This window comes from Amblyraja radiata, chromosome 14 (assembly GCF_010909765.2).
Source record: "Amblyraja radiata isolate CabotCenter1 chromosome 14, sAmbRad1.1.pri, whole genome shotgun sequence".
Taxonomy (NCBI): domain Eukaryota; kingdom Metazoa; phylum Chordata; class Chondrichthyes; order Rajiformes; family Rajidae; genus Amblyraja; species Amblyraja radiata.
The window spans coordinates 23,180,504-23,197,918 of NC_045969.1; the positions used below are offsets into that span (position 1 = coordinate 23,180,504).

At 43.5% G+C, this 17,415-nt stretch overlaps 1 protein-coding gene across 1 annotated transcript in view; it reads right to left on the minus strand.

The window, feature by feature from the left end:
* The window catches only part of clcn4 (chloride voltage-gated channel 4), a 62,201-nt gene extending 56,838 nt beyond the window's left edge, over positions 1-5,363 (minus strand). Inside the window, exon 1 of the mRNA XM_033032779.1 lies at positions 4,932-5,363. The gene's annotated coding sequence lies outside the window, so the exon portion shown is untranslated. The remainder of the gene's footprint in view (positions 1-4,931) is intronic.
* Positions 5,364-17,415: the final 12,052 nt, after the last annotated feature.

Here is a 17,415-nt window from a genome sequence, read left to right on the forward strand (position 1 = left end):
GCATTAAACTCCATCTGCCATCTTTCAGTCCACTCTTCCAACTGGCATAAATCTCTCTGTAGACTTTGAAAATCTACTTCATTATCCACAACCCCACCTATCTTAGTATCATCTGCATACTTACTAATCCAATTTACCACACCATCATCCAGATAATTGATGTACATGACAAACAACAGTGGACCCAACACAGATCCCTGTGGCACCCCACTAGTCACTGGCCTCCAACCTGACAAACAACCATCCACCATTACTCTCTGGCATCTCCCATTCAGCCACTGTTGAATCCATCTTGCTACTCCACCATTAATGCCCAACCATTGAACCTTCTTAACCAACCTTCCGAGGAACCTTGTCAAAGGCCTTACTGAAGTCCATATATACAACATCCACTGCTTTACCCTCATCAATTTCCCGAGTAACCTCTTCAAAAAATTCAAGAAGATTGGTTAAACATGACCTTCCAGGCACAAATTCATGTTGACTGTTCCTAATCAGACCCTGTTTATCCAGATGCTTATATATATTATCTCTAAGTATCCTTTCCATTAATTTGCCCACCACTGACGTCAAACTAACAGTTCTATAATTGCTAGGTTTACTCTTAGACCCCTTTTTAAACAATGGAACAACATGCGCAGTACGCCAATCCTCCGGCACTATTCCCGTTTCTAATGACATTTGAAATATTTCTGTCATAGCCCCTGCTATTTCTACACTAACTTCCCTCAATGTCCTAGGGAATATCCTGTCCGGACCTGGAGACTTATCCACTTTTATATTTCTCACAAGTGTCAGTACTTCCTCTTCTTTGAATCTCATAGTTTCCATAGCTACTCTACTTGTTTCCCTTACCTCACATAATTAAATATCCTTCTCCTTGGTGAATACCGAAGAAAATAAATTGTTCAATATCTCCCCCATCTCTTTTGGCTCTGCAGATAGCTGTCCACTCTGACTCTCTAATGGACCAATTTTATCCCTCGTTATCCTTTTGCTATTAATATAGCTGTAGAAACCCTTTGGGTTTACTTTCACCTTACTTGCCAAAGCAACCTCATATCTTCTTTTAGCTTTTCTAATTTCCTTCTTAAGATTCTTTTTACATTCTTTATACTCCTCAAGCACCTCATTTACTCCATGCTGCCTATAATTATTGTAGATCTCCCTCTTTTTCCGAACCAAGTGTCCAATTTCCCTTGAAAACCATGGCTCTTTCCGATTTTTACTATTTCCTTTCAACCGAACAGGGACATAAAGATTCTGTACTCTTAAAATTTCACCTTTAAATGCACTCCATTTCTCTTCCACATCTTTCCCATAAAACAAAATGTCCCAATTTACTCCTTTTAAATCCTTTCGCATCTCCTCAAAGTTAGCCTTTCTCCAATCAAAAATCTCAACCCTAGGTCCAGTTCTGACCCTCTCCATAATTATATTGAAACTAATGGTATTGTGGTCACTGGTCCCGAACTGTTCCCCAACGCATACCTCTGCCACCTGACCCGTCTCATTTCCTAACAGGAGGTCCAGCACCGCCCCTTCTCTAGCAGGTACTTCTATGTATTGCTGCAAAAAAAAACTATCCTGCACACATTTTACAAACTCCAACCCATCCAGCCCATTTACAGAATGTATTTCCCAGTCTATGTGTGGAAAATTGAAATCTCCCACAATCACTACCTTGTGCTTACTACTAATATCTGCAATCTCCTTACATATTTGCTCTTCCAATTCTCGCTCCCCATTTGGCGGTCTATAATACACCCCTATAAGTGTTGCTACCCCTTTCCCATTTCTCAGTTCCACCCAAATAGCCTCCCTAGACGAGCCCTCTAATCTATCCTGCCAAAGCACTGCTGTAATATCTTCCCTGATAAGCAATGCAACACCTCCACCTCTTGCCCCTCCAATTCTATCACACCTGAAGCAACGAAATCCTGGAATATTTAGTTTCCAATCACAGCCCTCCTGCAACCATGTTTCACTGATCGCCACAACATCATACTTCCAGGTGTCAATCCAGGCTCTAAGTTCATCCACCTTTCTTACAATGCTCCTAGCATTAAAATATACACATTTAAGAAACCCACCCTCTCTTATTCTCTGTTTATTGTCTTTTTCTTCTCTCTCCCCTACATTTTGGGTCAGAGTGCTACCATTCTCTGCCTCCTGCCTCACACACTGACTGCTAGCTTTCCCAATTTGAGTCCCTCCCCCCAACCATACTAGTTTAAAGTCTCCCCAGTAGCCTTTGCAAAACTCCCCGCCAGGATATTGGTCCCCCTCAAGTTCAAGTGCAACCCGTCCTTTCTGTACAGGTCGCACCTTCCCCAAAAGAGGTCCCAATGATCCAGAAACTTGAATCCATACCCACTGCACCAGTCCCTCATCCACTCATTTATCCTCCACCTCGCTCCATTCCTACTCTCACTGTCGCGTGGCACAGGCAGTAATCCTGAGATTGTTACCTTTGCAGTCCTTCTCCTTAACTCTCTATCTAACTCCCTAAATTCTTCTTTCAGGACCTCTTCTCTTTTTTTACCATGTCGTTGGTACCTATATGTACCACAACTTCAGGCTCCTCTCCCTCCCATTTCAGGATTTCTTGGACCCGTTCAGACACATCCCTGACCCTGGCACCAGGGAGGCAAACTACCATCCGGGTCTCTTGTCTGCGTCCACCGAATCGCCTATCCGACCCCCTGACTATAGAGTCCCCTATTACAATTGCCCTCCTCTTCTTTTCCTTACCCTTATGAGCAACAGGACCGGTCTTTATGCCAGAGGCCCGGCCGCTGTCGCTGCCCCCAGGTAGGCTGTCTCCCCCACCCTTACTCAAACATGAGTACTTATTTTCAAGGTGTACAGCCACCGGGGTACTCACCAGTCCCTACCTCTGCCCGTTGCCCTTCCTAACTGTGACCCAGTTTTCTGTCTCCCGTGGTCTTGGAGTGACCACCTCCCTGTAACTCCTATCTATGACCTCCTCACTCTCCCTGAGCAGACAGAGGTCATCGAGTTGCTGTTCCAGGTTCCTAACACGGTCCCTTAGGAGCCCCTTCTAACCAGGTTTCAGTCATGGCTGATCTCTCTCTCCCTCCTAATCCCATTCTCCTGCCTTCTACCAATAACCTCTGACACCCTTCTTAAATGACTAGTCAGTTTCTCCTTAAAATTCCTTCCAAACAATGAACAAGTTCCTCAGAAAGATAAACTTCCAGATACATGTCTTTAGATCTGATGCTTTGCTCCACACACTTACAATATTATCTCTTTCCTACCATTTATGACTTGCACTCATCTGGTAGCACACCTCCTGGATCTTGCCTTCTCAGGCCCAAATCCTTCAAGACATTTCTCACAATTCAAGCCATTACTTATGGTAGGGTTGGTGAAGCACTGTCGACCTTTGTCTCCGCTACATTCACCTTCAATTCTTTGGTGATTTGGTTTACCAATCCATAGCACTTTACCGATTGGATGGCCTTGTTAATTGCTCCCTACCACTAAGTTTCCAACTAGAAAGCAACCGCTGAATAAGGTTCCCTACTTTCCAGCCATTTTCAGAGCAGTATCAAGCAAGTAGGTTGGTCACTGCTGGCTTGGCTGTAGATATCCTATGCAGAAGCTCAAAAACTGAACTTGCAGAAGAGATTAAACCCTGAACCTCCCTTCCTCGCTCCTTTTAAAAACATTTCAATGTAAACATGTTCCATTTAAAGCGTGGAAGCAGGATTTAGCTCATCTCCCCTGTTTCGTACAATATTCAAAGCATTGAGTTCATGTTAACTCCCAGTGCAAACCCATTCGGCAAGTCTAACCCAATCGCTCTCACACACCACTCATTCTCCCCCAATTCTTCTACTACTCCCCTATACACCAGAGACAATTTACAGCAGCCAATTAAGCCACCAGCCAGCACATCCTCGGGATGTAGAAGCAAACGAATGCACCCATGGGGAACACACACATCCACAGGGAGAACGTGCAAACTCCACACAGACAACACCCAAGATCAGGTCCTTGGCGATGCTAGGCAGCAGCGTTACCTACTGCACCACACTCCCAGTAGACACCACCACTTGTGACATTCAGTCTTCCAATTCCCCTATTACAGACTCTCTTTATTCTCTCCACCCCTCCCCCTTCTTGAAGTCCATTCATTTTCAAACTTCCACCATTCCTGCTGAAAGGTCATCCACCCGTAACACTGACTCAGTTCCTCTCTCCGCAGATGCTGCTTGACCTGCCCAATTCTCCAGTAGTTTCTAATGTTTATATCATATATATTAGTTGGGATTTCCTTCCCCACCCCCTCCACAAGCACACAGGAAACTGATCTTCATTTACTGCCACCCCCAGTGAGCTTCACCTTTCCACTGCATCAATGAACAGCTTTGTTGAATATCTTGTTTTAATTTCTCTCTGCTTGTGCAGTGACAACTCATACTCTCATTATGTCAGAAAATAATAACTGGTCAGAACACATAAATTAACTGTTGAGGAATCATATATGAATTAGTCAGAAATCATATATGCACTTGTCACAACGCTTAAACGGAGGTACGAGGAGTGGAAGGAAGGGGGGGGGGGGGAAGGGGAGATAGTAATCACACAATACCCTTGAGAACCTGCAGTCTCCTGCTGTCTTTCCTCTCCAGTATCCCTTCACTGCAATCAGCCATCTGCTGCCACACAGTGCGGCCTCTCGCAGAGGACATTCACTGTGGCGCATTATAACCGCTTGCTCTTAGCTAAATCTCCTTACATATGCAAATCGCTGGTGTTCCAGCTCCATTTCATTCCATCACCACTCAATAGACTAGTGAGTGGTATCGCATAAGCAGTCTCTATCAGCATTCATTATCTGTTCAACTGGCGGCTGTGGCATAGAACCGCCCCGGCCTGTGCCACACATCTCTTCCTACCTGTTCTCTTGCACAATCTACTGCAGACTGACAGCCTCTGCTGCCATCCTTTCCAGGGAACAGCTGAGAAAAGCAGTGATGTCACCAACAGGAAAGAGTAATGGTCACATGACTAGGTGCCAGGATGTCAGATCCAGGAATAGGACTGGATATTGTGTTCAAGGGATTTTGTCAGACTGCCACACTACAACTCCCATTTCTAAAATAAAGGCTGAGAAAAAAAAAAAACATTGTGTAAAGATGAAAATGACTTTTAAAAAAAACAACTTGGGAAACATCTCTTTCCAGCCATCAGCCTGTGCTAGTCTAATTAGTTGATAATTAATATCAAATTACTCTGAAGAAGTGTCTCAATCCGAAACGTCACCCATTCCTTCTCTCAGAGATGCTGCCTGTCCCGCTGAGTTACTCCATCATTTTGTGTCTATCTTAGTTAATAATTAATTAGGATTGATAAATGTCCATATCATAATTATACATCATGGAAACAGGCCTTTCGGTCCAACTCATTCATGCCAACCAAATTGCTTAACTGAGTTAGTCCCACCTGCCTGTGCCTGGCCCATATCCCTCCAAATCTTTTGTCTCCATATACCTGCCTAAATATCTTTTAAATGCTGTTATTGTACCGGCTTCTACTACTTCGTCTGGCAATGATGTTCCATGTATGCACCACCCTCGTGTGAAAAAATTTACTCTCAGGTGCCTATTAAAACGTTCCCTCCCACCTTAAACCCATGCCCTCTGGTTCTGGATTCTCCAGCCTTGGGGGAAACTGTGGTTATCCACCTTCTATATGCCACTAATAATTTTAATATACCTCCTTAAGGTCACCCCTCAACTTCCTACCTTCCAGGGGAAAAAGACCCAGTATATCCAGCCTCGCCTTGTAGCTCCAGCCTTGCAGAATGATAATAGCCCAAAACAAGTTTTTTTGTTTAATTCTGTACTGTGGAACAAAGAAAAAAATTCAAGAACTTCACCCAACCACAGATTACACAAACTAAAGAAGTGTTAAAAATTGAAAACAACTGTAACTACATGATCAGGTCAGGTTAGCTAGCCAGAACATGGATCACAGTTTTGTGGCTTGTGTTGTACCGGGCAATCGGACCCCGGGACGGTGCGTCGAACCTCTGCGTCGTTGTAGCTCCCATCTCGGCCTCTCCCGAGGCTGCGAGCTCTCGATATAAAGTCCGCAGGCCGCAGTTGGAGTGATCCCGAGGCAAGGGATCAGCTCAGATGTTAAGTCCGCGCCCGCGGTGGGGCTCAAAGTCAGTCCGAGAAGACCTCCAGCTCCACATTGTTAGGCAGCAGAGCAACCGGAGATGCAATCCGGAAAACAATCGAACCTCCGGCAAGGCAAGAAACTTGTTTTAGCTTTGCCAAGGATCACCTGGTTACCAGTATGCAAAGGTTTCCCCATCCTGAAAGAGGTTGCATGCAACTTCATGTGTCCTACTCCCAATCAGACTCCACTGTGCCACAGTCTAATCAAACACAAATTCATTCTATTCTCACGTTCTAGACATCTGCTACTTGCAGTGCCCTCCGTAATGTTTGAGACAAAGACCCATCATTTATTTATTTGTCTCTGTGCTCCACAATTTGAGATCTGTAATAGAAAAAATTACATGTGGTTAAAGTGCACATTGTCAGATTTTATTAAAGGCCATTTTTATACATTTTGGTTTCACCATGTAGAAATTAAAGCTGTGTTTAGACAGTCCCCCCCATTTCAGGGCATCATAATGTTTGGGACACATGGCTTCACAGGTGTTTGTAATTGCTCAGGTGTGTTTAATTGCAGGTATAAGAGAGCTCTTAGCACCTAGTCTTTCATCCAGTCTTTCCATCACCTTTGGAAACTTTTATTGCTCTTTATCAACATGAGGACAAAAGTTGTGGCAATGAAAGTCAAAGAAGCCATTATGAGACAAAGAAACAAGAATAAAACTGTTAGAGACAACAGTCAGGCTTACTGTTTGGAACATCATTAAGAAGAACATCATCAATCAACTGGTACACAAAAATGCTGGAGAAACTCAGCGGGTGCAGCAGCATCTATGGAGCGAAGGAAATAGGCAACATTTTGGGCCGAAACCCTTCTTGCCCACTCTAACTTATATCAGAGTGATGAGGAGAGAAGGAACTGTCCAAGATCCAAAGCATACCACTTCATCTATGAAACACGGTGGTGGGGGTGTTATGGCCTGGGCATGTATGGCTGCTGAAGGTACTGGCTCACTTATCTTCATTGATGATACAACTGCTGATGGTAGTAGCATAATGGATTCTGAAGTGTATAGACACATCCTATCTGTTCAAGTTCAAACAAATACCTCAAAACTCATTGGCCGGTGGTTCATTCTACAGCAAGACAATGATCCCAAACATACTGTCAATCACCCGATCCGAACCCAATTGAGCATGACTTTTATATGCTGAAGAGAAAACTGAAGGGGACTAGCCCCCAAAACAAGCATAAGCTAAAGATGGCTGCAATACAGGCCTGGCAGAGCATCACCAGAGAAGACATCCAGCAACTGGTGATGTCCATGAATCGCAGACTTCAAGCAGTCATTGCATGCAAAGGATATGCAACAAAATACTACACATGACTACTTTCAATTACATGACATTGCTGTGTCCCAAACATTATGGTGCCCTGAAATGGGGGGACTATGTATAAACACTGCTGTAATTTCTACATGGTGAATCCAAAATGTATAAAAATGGCCTTTATTAAAATCTGACAATGTGCACTTTAACCACATGATTTTTTTTTCTATTACAAATCTCACATTGTGGAGTACAGAGGCAAATAAATAAATGATGGGTCTTTGGCCCAAACATTATGGAGGGCACTGTTTAACATAATTCATTGATTCAGTGGTCCAGGCTGGTTCAAGAGGAAATGACAAGTTAATCAATTCATGTGGGTTTTAAAGGCAGAAAGGGATGGGAAGTTTCCTTCCCAGAACAAAATGAGTGAATTAGTTGCTATTTTCTGGCAGCCCAACGGCATTGTGGTCATTTACTGTTACCAGGTTCTGATTACCGATTTTGTTTTAAAAAAGCTGAAGTTAAATTCAACGGTCCTGGTGGGATTGGAATTCCCGTTCATCAAAATTAATAGTTTGGAGTAGGGTAACTGAACTTTTTCACAACACTGGGATTGTCTGGCTTTGCCGCATGTAATTTGTCCCGACTGTTGACCCCTGCTAACTGGTCACATGGGGACCAGAGAATAATAAATGTTAGCAGTACAGTAAACTGTCGTTATAATGAACCGTTGGGGGGGAAATCATGTCCATTATTCATGACTGTCCACAATAATCAAGTAAAGGATTATCAATGTACCAGTCGTAGAAACAAATAACTGCAGATGCTAGTTAATATACAAAAAGACACAAAGGACTGTATCAATTCAGCAGGTCAGGCAGCATCTCTGGAAAACATGGATAGGTGACATTTCAAGTTGGGATCCTCTTTAGACTCAGTTGGTCTGGAACTGGGGCTAGAATCAAGACGAGTTGAGGGCCCCAGGCTGCTGTCGGTCAGGGAAGAGGTGAGGATCAGCAGAGTCATTGATCGCTGCCCTATGGGCAGCTGGAGTGCAGGTCAGGGTCAGCAGTGGTGGTGGCAGGCGTGGCCTGGGAAGCTGCGTGGGCCGACGGTGGCGGTAGTACGTCCAGCCTGGAATGCGATGCAGGTCGGAGCTGACGTCGGCCTGGATACATGTGACAATAAAGCATCATCATTCAGAGGCTGGTGGAGACTCACTCTTTAATGAAAAGAAAGTTGAAGAGTAAAAAAGGTGGATCAATGGGTTTAAATATGTAATTCACGCAGAGAGCTAAGCCGTTAGGATCAATATTTACACAACTTCGGTTTGGCTTCAGTTGACAGTGGAAAATACATTTTGGAAACACTTTATAAAATAACATGAGATTCAATGCGTATATATCACAGATTAAACAGGACATTGGCAGAGATGTACAGTATATATTAATATTCCAAGATACTACTTTTGTTTGATGAGAGAAATCAAAGGGAAATATTAACAGATAGAGCATGGATTTAGAGTGAGTTGGCATTTCTCACTATACTGCCCGGACTGATTGCATCCTAGATTGAGGAGGGAGTCCAAGATGGAAATTGCAGAAAATCTGGCTACATTTTCCAATCCTCCTTGGACACGAGGACAGTGTCCCCAGTTCACTAAACTCAGAAATAACTGCATGCAAATATAGGCCAGTCAGCCTAACATAGGAGGTGAGCCATTTTGGAGATAATTACATGGGACACCATTTGCGAAACATTTGTGTTCATTGTATTACTGGCATCAAACTTCATAAAGATATTTCATTGGATGTGGAGTAGAAGGTGAGGACATGGGGTACCCTATCCTTGCTCTGGGTGGAAGGATGAGAGCAGTAATGCAGGAGAAACCTGTTTCTTGGTCATTGTTGCTTTGCCAAGGGTCCCGTTTGAAATAGAAGGACAATGGAAGGAAATCACAAACTAGAGAAAGGAGCATCAACTTCTGCAATCGTGACAAGAAGCCACGGACAATGCCAGAAGTGCAGTGATGTGTTGCAAGATCCACAATCTGATGATTTTGAGTGAACCAGTCACAAACAGTTTTGCCAATTGCTGAGATGCCAAAATGGCAGCAGAGAACAATGGTCAGGAGTACGAGGAAGTCTCCTTCCAACCACCAGCCCCGGCAGGGTGGAGAATATTCTTCCACCGACAGATGCCCCTTACCGGGGCAAAACAATGTGAAAACCTGTCTTCAAATGACTACCTCATGTTGTTGTTTGTCTTAACAAGCCTCTTTCCGCAATGGTAATTACTTTTGAGTTCTATCTAAACAAGTTGATAGAGAACAATTGGTCTGATGGGTTGACCACCACAGAATCAATTGGACCACACCACCAGCAGCATGGCAGCAAAGGGACAAGGGGAGGGGAGGAGGAATCTGAATTAGCAGAAGATGCGAGGATATGGAAGAGCAAGCACCAGCTTCAAACTACAGAAAAGTCATCAAGGAGCGTAGAGATGAGGAGCTCTTTCATGTGTTATAAACCTACGATTTTCTTTTTAGAGGAAATACATGCTCGTAAAATAAAAGCATCCATTGTCTACGTCTTTTCTGATTAATCTTTGGAATTCTAATTCAATTATTTTCAAATCCTCCTCATACAAGCAGCTGTTGTTCACTTGTTAGACTTGATGATGGGTTTACAGCCTTTGGGAATATTAGAAATGTTCTTGGCTTCATTTGCCAGCCATGCATTATAATTATATTGGATAGTATCAGAAACATGAGCCTGATCCAGTTTGCCCAGCCTCAACCAAATGCTGCTGAGGTCAATTATAAAATCCTGATTGCCAACTCATGTGCTGCTCTGATCTGGAGGAGGTCAAAGTTATTGGAGCTTTTGGCAAGAATGGAGTGACAGGATATGGGTCAGAGAATAAAGAAAGACATCAGAAGAACCTGCAGAGACTAGTGAGAATGCTGGAGTTCAAGCAAACAACATGTGTGTATTTAAAGAAAAAACTATACAAAATATCAGGAAGATAGAACACAAGGTAAACAGAAATATAGCAATAAATTTGAGTTTTATATGCTGGTACGAACAGATTATCGTGCTGAAAATCTCTGTAATTCTGTTATCTTTTCCAAACCCTAAGATTAATAATCTATTTTAGTTGAGTAAGAATATCAAAAGATATAGAGTAGTGGGGATAAAGAGATCTGAACACAGACCAACTGATTCAATTGAATCACCTACTCGTGTCACTATTCCCATCTGTTCACCATGATCTCCCGGGATGCACCCGCAGAGCCGAACAACAACAGACCCGGCGGGTCGCCGTGAACATAGCCCTAGTGGGCTGCCAGCTGTCACAGGCCTAGTTTGCCGCTGCAAGGAAGGACCCAGTGAGCCACTGCCTCAGAAGCCACCAAGCTCAGCCCTGGAGACCGGAGAGTCGATGAGGAGGGATCCGCTGGCATCGACAGACGTGACGAGCGGGCAAGTAATAGAGGGACCAGGCTATTGGCTCCAGTGCCTTCAAGGTCGGCTGCCGGAGGTGCCCCTGGGACACAGAGGTGGTCAGGCGAGGAGCATGATGCTGGGCCGAGCCAGGCAGGGGCAGAAATCGCTATCAAACATGGGGACACACAATTCCTTGTTGGCCCCGCGCACAAGCATGCGCACACACACGCGCGCATGCGCACACATACACACACACACAGCTTTGGAGGCTTCAACCGTGGGCCCTGTGGACATTAACATCGGGAGCTGACCTGTTTAAGAAAGAACTGCAGTTGCTGGAAAAATCAAAGGTAGACAAAAATGCTGGAGAAACTCAGCGGGTGAGGCAGCATCTATGGAGAGGAGGAATAGGTAACGTTTCGGGTCGAGACCCTTCCTCAGACCAGACCCGCTGAGTTTCTCCAGCATTTTTGTCTACCTTCGGGAGCTGACCTGATTGGTGACCGACTCCAAACTCCAGCAATAGCAGCTTCGTCCGCCCCAAATCGTGGGGCTTGAATCGGCCCGTTCGCGGGGCCTTTCATCGCCTGGCACGGCTTCAACATCGGGAGCCTCGATCGCCTCGATACAGCAGATTGATTTTAAGCCGTGCCGGGCGATGAAAGGTACCGTAAACGTGCCGATTCAGCCCTTAGAAAGCGTCTTGATACCCGCTTGAATCTTTCAAAAGCTACAATGTGATAGATAACACTCAAACAAATAAAACTGAAGCAAATAAAGGCAAAGAACCTTGGAGGGGGGGGGGGGGGGGGGAGCGAGAGAGAGAGATGGGAAAAACATACTAAATAACATGAGTGACCTGAATGAGGGATTTACCTGCAAGCCAACCAGGAAACCCGTTTGACCGGATCCCTTAATTACCTGACCCGTTTAAATACAATACTCGTTTAAATCTTTCCCATCCACCAATACATCCAATTAGTTCAAATGGTAATTGCACCCGCATCAGACAGCTTTAACAAATTCTATGTGAATACCTTCAGTAATACTTGCAGTCAAAACACAATTGGTGACAGATTGTGTTAATACGATGTTAATGCAGATTTAACAAGCGCTTAACAGTGAGACCCCCACTGTCTCGTGGAAAGCAGAGATTTTAATAGATTTTTTTCACCAAATTTCAAAATCCGGATTACAAAACATGGGGGGGGGGGGGGGGGGGGGGGATTGTCCTCCACCTCTCAAAACATGGGGGTGGAGGGGGTGTGTGTGTGTCCCGTCTCCCCCTCCCCCGGGATTTCCGCCCATGGAGCCAGTCAAGGGCAACGGAGGAGGCCCTGCAGCAGCCTGGGGCTTACTTGAATCACGGGCTCTCCAGTACATCCAGCATGTTAACCGGAATTTGGAGTTTAGCCTTTTTCTTTTTAAATGGCATCAAAATATGGTGACTTGTGCAAGAACACTGTGTGGTGCATACATGACAATAAAGAACCATTGAACCATTGAAGAAGCATGAGTTCTGTTTGAAACATGGAGTTCTGTTTGAAGCAAAATTTGACAGCTCTATCAGTGTCTGGCCAAGACATTGCACTTAATCTAGTCCACAAAGCCAGACTAATTGGAGATTCACCCAAGGTCTCTTATGTACGAATGTATCACTTTCTAAAATAACTTAGTCTATGAAATACTTTAGAAAACTCAAAAGATGCAATAATGTATCTTATAAATCAATTGATATTCAACTGGTAGTATCGGAGATGTTACAGGACTATTGATCTGGAACCCTGAACTAATAACCCAGAGAATATAAATTAAAATCTGAATCTGACCAGACCAATCCGAGAATCTAAATCAGTTTAAAAACGAAATGGAGGGCAATTAAGCTGGTACTAGTTAGCATTAGTTAGCAGTAGCATTAGATTAACAAATGCTCACAAAAATTTAAATGGTTCACTAACGAGAGCGAAGCTTCCTAATATTTCAGGCAACATCAGCATGGTAGGTTCTGGATCCCAAAAAAGGATGGAGTAACTCAGCAAGTCAGGCAACATCCCTGGAGAACATGGATAGGTGACGTTTCAGATTGGGACCCCTTTTCAGACCACCTTCTGAAGAGGCCCTGAAGTAAAGCACAGAATGCTGGAAACACTCAGTCAGTCTGCCAGGCTGCACTTGGAAAGAGGAACAGAGTTAGCTATTCAGGTCAATGACCTACCATCAACATTTTCACTACCCGATTTGCTGGAATTCATTTTATTTCATATTTTCTGCATCTGCAGAATTCGTTCTGAAATGGTTTGATAGAACAAATCATTAGTTCAACCACACGGGGCTAGGAATGGCCTTAGAAGGGGGAACCACAGCCTAAGGAAAACTCTTTCATTCCTAGTGAGTTGTATTAATAATCAAAAGGTACAGGAGTTTGCAAAGCCATAAGATGAAAGGCTGGGTTACTGTGAAATGGGAGTACACCGTGAATCTGATTAAGGTAACCATGCACAAATATTAGGAATAAATTTAGACTCACCTTTAAGACGGGATGCAAATACAGGATGGTCCGACTTTCCCTCGTGGAACCACGTTTTTACCTTGGAGGGTAGACTCCCACGCAAATCAAACATGTTTAACGGGTTTACAGATTCCAACACTCATCCAGTTGAGTAAGGTAGTATCAAGAGGATGGACATATCTGGTGGCTAATGTCATGTGGATAAAGAAGAACATTTGGAGTTCATCTGATCTCAAGAAATGGACCAGAGATCATCATTCATGAGGAGTGCTATCATAAATGGAACTATGCATTATGCATTTAATCATATCTCCAACACTGGAATAATCAACCCAGAATGGACAACTGTTTTTTTTATTGGATAAAGCAATTTGAAGCAGTACACCAGAAATATCCAAAATCTTTTACACCCAGCATCTCAGGAGAAAATGAAGACATAATTAAACGTCATCATTGGCTATATTTTGTATCTGGAATAATATTAGGACCAAATATTTTTTAATCCACTTGCCTATATGTTTCTTAAAAACAGCATGCATAGCATCACGCAAACCAACCTCCCTTCCATTGAGTCCATCTATACTTCATGCTTCCTGGGCAAGGCCACGAGCATAATCTAAGATCAGTCTCAGCCCAGTCACTTTCTCCTGACAGTTTATTCCAAGCTGTTATCTGTCAACTAAACTGTCCTCTCACCAACTAGTGAGCAGTCCTGACCTTCTATCTACCTCATCTGAGAACTTCGAACTATCTTTAATCAGATTTTACTGGACCTTATGTTGCACTAAACATAATATCCTTCATTCTGTATCTGCACACTGTGGACAGTTTGAATGTAATCATGTCTAGTTTTATCGTTGACTGAATAGCATGCATCAAAAGGCTTTTCACTGTACCTTTGTTCATGTGACAATAATAAACTCAAATATCTGTCCATCCTCAACTCTGTATTCCTGCCTACTACAGGAACCGTTCATCCAGCCACAGACACTCCCTTCCTCTTGCTTATCATCCATTGATCTCTGCTTAAAAATCTTGTAAAGTTTGTTTCCAATGCTCTTTCACGAAGAAAGTTCAGAAGATTCATGATCCTCAGGGAAAAATCGCAACTGAGCTCTCCGTCTTTAATGCATTTGGCTAAACAAAACCTCAAAGACATGTAGACTTGAACCTCTTTGAGAAAACCCCAAAATATCTCAGCAGCAAGAGGAATGCAAAGATAACACTTCAAATAAACTTTATTATCAAAGCAAGATATGTGAACAGCAGTTGAGCAAATGCAGAACTAGAGACCATGGTTAAGGCAGGAGTAAAAAGGGGAAAATGTCTATAAAGGGTGCTGCAGGCTGGAAATATTAAATGTTAGGGGGTGATCATGATGCAAGGCAAATAGATGACAATGGAGTAAATAAAGAACTAAAGTTCAGAAGAGGCAGCAGGGAAATTCTGATGATGGAAATATTCCCGTGTACTGGGAAGATAGTGAGAGGAAGGTTGGCTGATCCTGGGGCACAGCCTTGCATCAACAGAAACACCACACTCTGCCCATATTTCCTCCATCACCAGCATCTGATGTCTGAGACATGGGAGGAATGGTTAGAATAAAGAGCAGTTCAACTTGAACAGAGAGATTTATTAGCGTGGAGCACTAGATGACAACCTTAAAAAACAACTGTCTCCAGATAGTCTTGCATATTGTCATAACCTCTCCTAAATGAATTTTTTAAATCATATTAAGAGCTGACTTTTGCAAAGTCAACATTTAAATTGGAGTTTTATGTATATTTTCCAAAGTAAAATATGTAGAACCTTCACCACCAACAGTGAGCTGACACAATTACCTTGAGTGGGTACAAATGAGAATGGTGCACAATGTACACTGGCAGATTATAGATCAAATAGTGGGAAGGAGGCAGGTGATAATACAAACAAAAGCTGGACAAAGATGCAAGAACTCTGAAAGGGCACTCCAATTATCCCAATGTAGACTGAGATACCAACAGTCCGAAGGAAAAAGTGGGTGAAGGATTTCCATGACATTTACAAGAGAATTTTCTAGAGCAGACTAACACCACAATTAAATGAGTTAAGAGGGAGAGGGGAAGGGGGGGGGGGGCAAAAGATTCCATGACAATAGATTGACGAGTAAGAGAAAAACAGTCCATGACATTAAGGAAATAAATAATTCTAGTCTGTTCAATTGCTGGTCAGACAACATGCTCTATTTATTAAAATAGGGAAAGTCACCCCATGAGTTGCAATAAGTCGCATTGCCTCAGTACAAGCTTTAAGGCAGAGACTCTTTGCCAAAAAATCAATTGCTTAAACCACTTTTCCTTGCGCTGTATAAAAGACAGATTTTATTTTCTAGAATCAAAAGTAATAATTACCATTTTGGGGCTTTTTACGTTCTTCCAAGTAACCGATCGGGTACATCTTGGTGCGAGACCTCGTTTTGATGCGTCTTCCACAACAATTGGCACGGTGGCACATCGGTAGAGTTGCTGCCTAACAGCGAATGCAGCGCTGGTGACCCGGGTTCGATCCCGATTACAGGTGCTGTCTGTACAGAGTTTGTACGTTCTCCCTGTGACCTGCGTGGGTTTTCTCCAAGATCTTTGGTTTCTTCCCACACTCCAAAGACGTACAGGTTTGTAGGTTAATTGGCTTGGTAAATGTAAAAATTGTCCCTAGTGGGTGTAGGATAGTGTTAATATGCGGGGATTGCTGGTCGGCGCGGACCAAGGGCGGGCCAAAGGGCCTGTTTCCACGCTGTATCTCTAAACTAAACTAAAATCAGTGTTGTGTGACTGGCAACTTTCATCGCAAGGCCTCCTTCAGCCAGGATGGGTAGATTTGGACCAAGATGTCCTGGGGATTTGCACCCTCAGGTATTCCAGGAACAACAGTCGTGCCAGTGCAGCCCTGGCCAGTATTTAAATAATCTTTGTCTTCAGTACACCAAACCCCACCCTCCATCTCCCCAGTCCAACACCAACTCCAATCAAAAATCAAACTGCTGGAAGAACTCAGTGAGTTAAGCAACATCTGTGAAAACAAAGGGATTGTCAATGCAGGGTCTCAACTCGAAAAGGTGACCATCCCCTTGCCTCCACAGATGCTGCTTGACCAGTTGAATTCTTCCAACAAAGTTTATTTACTTCTGCTGCTTTTCGTCTCCTACCCATTCCAATTAAGTCCATTGAAACGCCGGTCACAATTTCCCCCCCAACTCCCACCCCCCCCAAAAGTCCAATTGGTGATCCTCCCCTCCCCTTCTGTCAGTCGCCCGGCCCCTCCCCCCAATGTGCTCCCTCAACATCAGATTTCCAATACAACCCCAGCACCAACTTCCATATGCTCAGGTTTCAACCATGGGTTCAAAACCCGTTGTGGTTTGGGAAAAAAAGGAATGTTAGGAGGAGGGGGGGGGGAGGGGATGGAGGTAGGGGTGAGAGGAGCACATTCTCCACTTCAGGTACAAGATTTTACTGGTTGACCAATATCCAAAACATTCTTGACAACCATTGTTAATGCCTTGGGTAGACACAAATATGGAGAAATCAGCGGGTGAGGCAGCATCGAAGGGAGACAAAAATGCCTAGAATGTAGACATTAATGCCTTAGTATGGCTGGAACTTCTAGATAGGTATAATTAATTTATGCATATGCACAGTTCTTGTTCCTTGTTCAAGGAGGATACAATGATAGGAATGGACAATCCCAGGAAAGGATACAACGATGGAGATATTGGATTAAAAATATTTAGCCTAGAACCTTATCTCAAGTACTTTCATGGTGTGATTTGCCAATGGATGTAATGACGGGCAGTAAATATTATGCCAAATAAACATTTTGCATAAAGTGTGTAAACAATGGTAGCACTAATAATTGCAAAGTGAAAAGGCCGTTTTGTTTTTTTATCCAAGCTGTGCTCTGCAAGTAAAATTCACTGCACCCT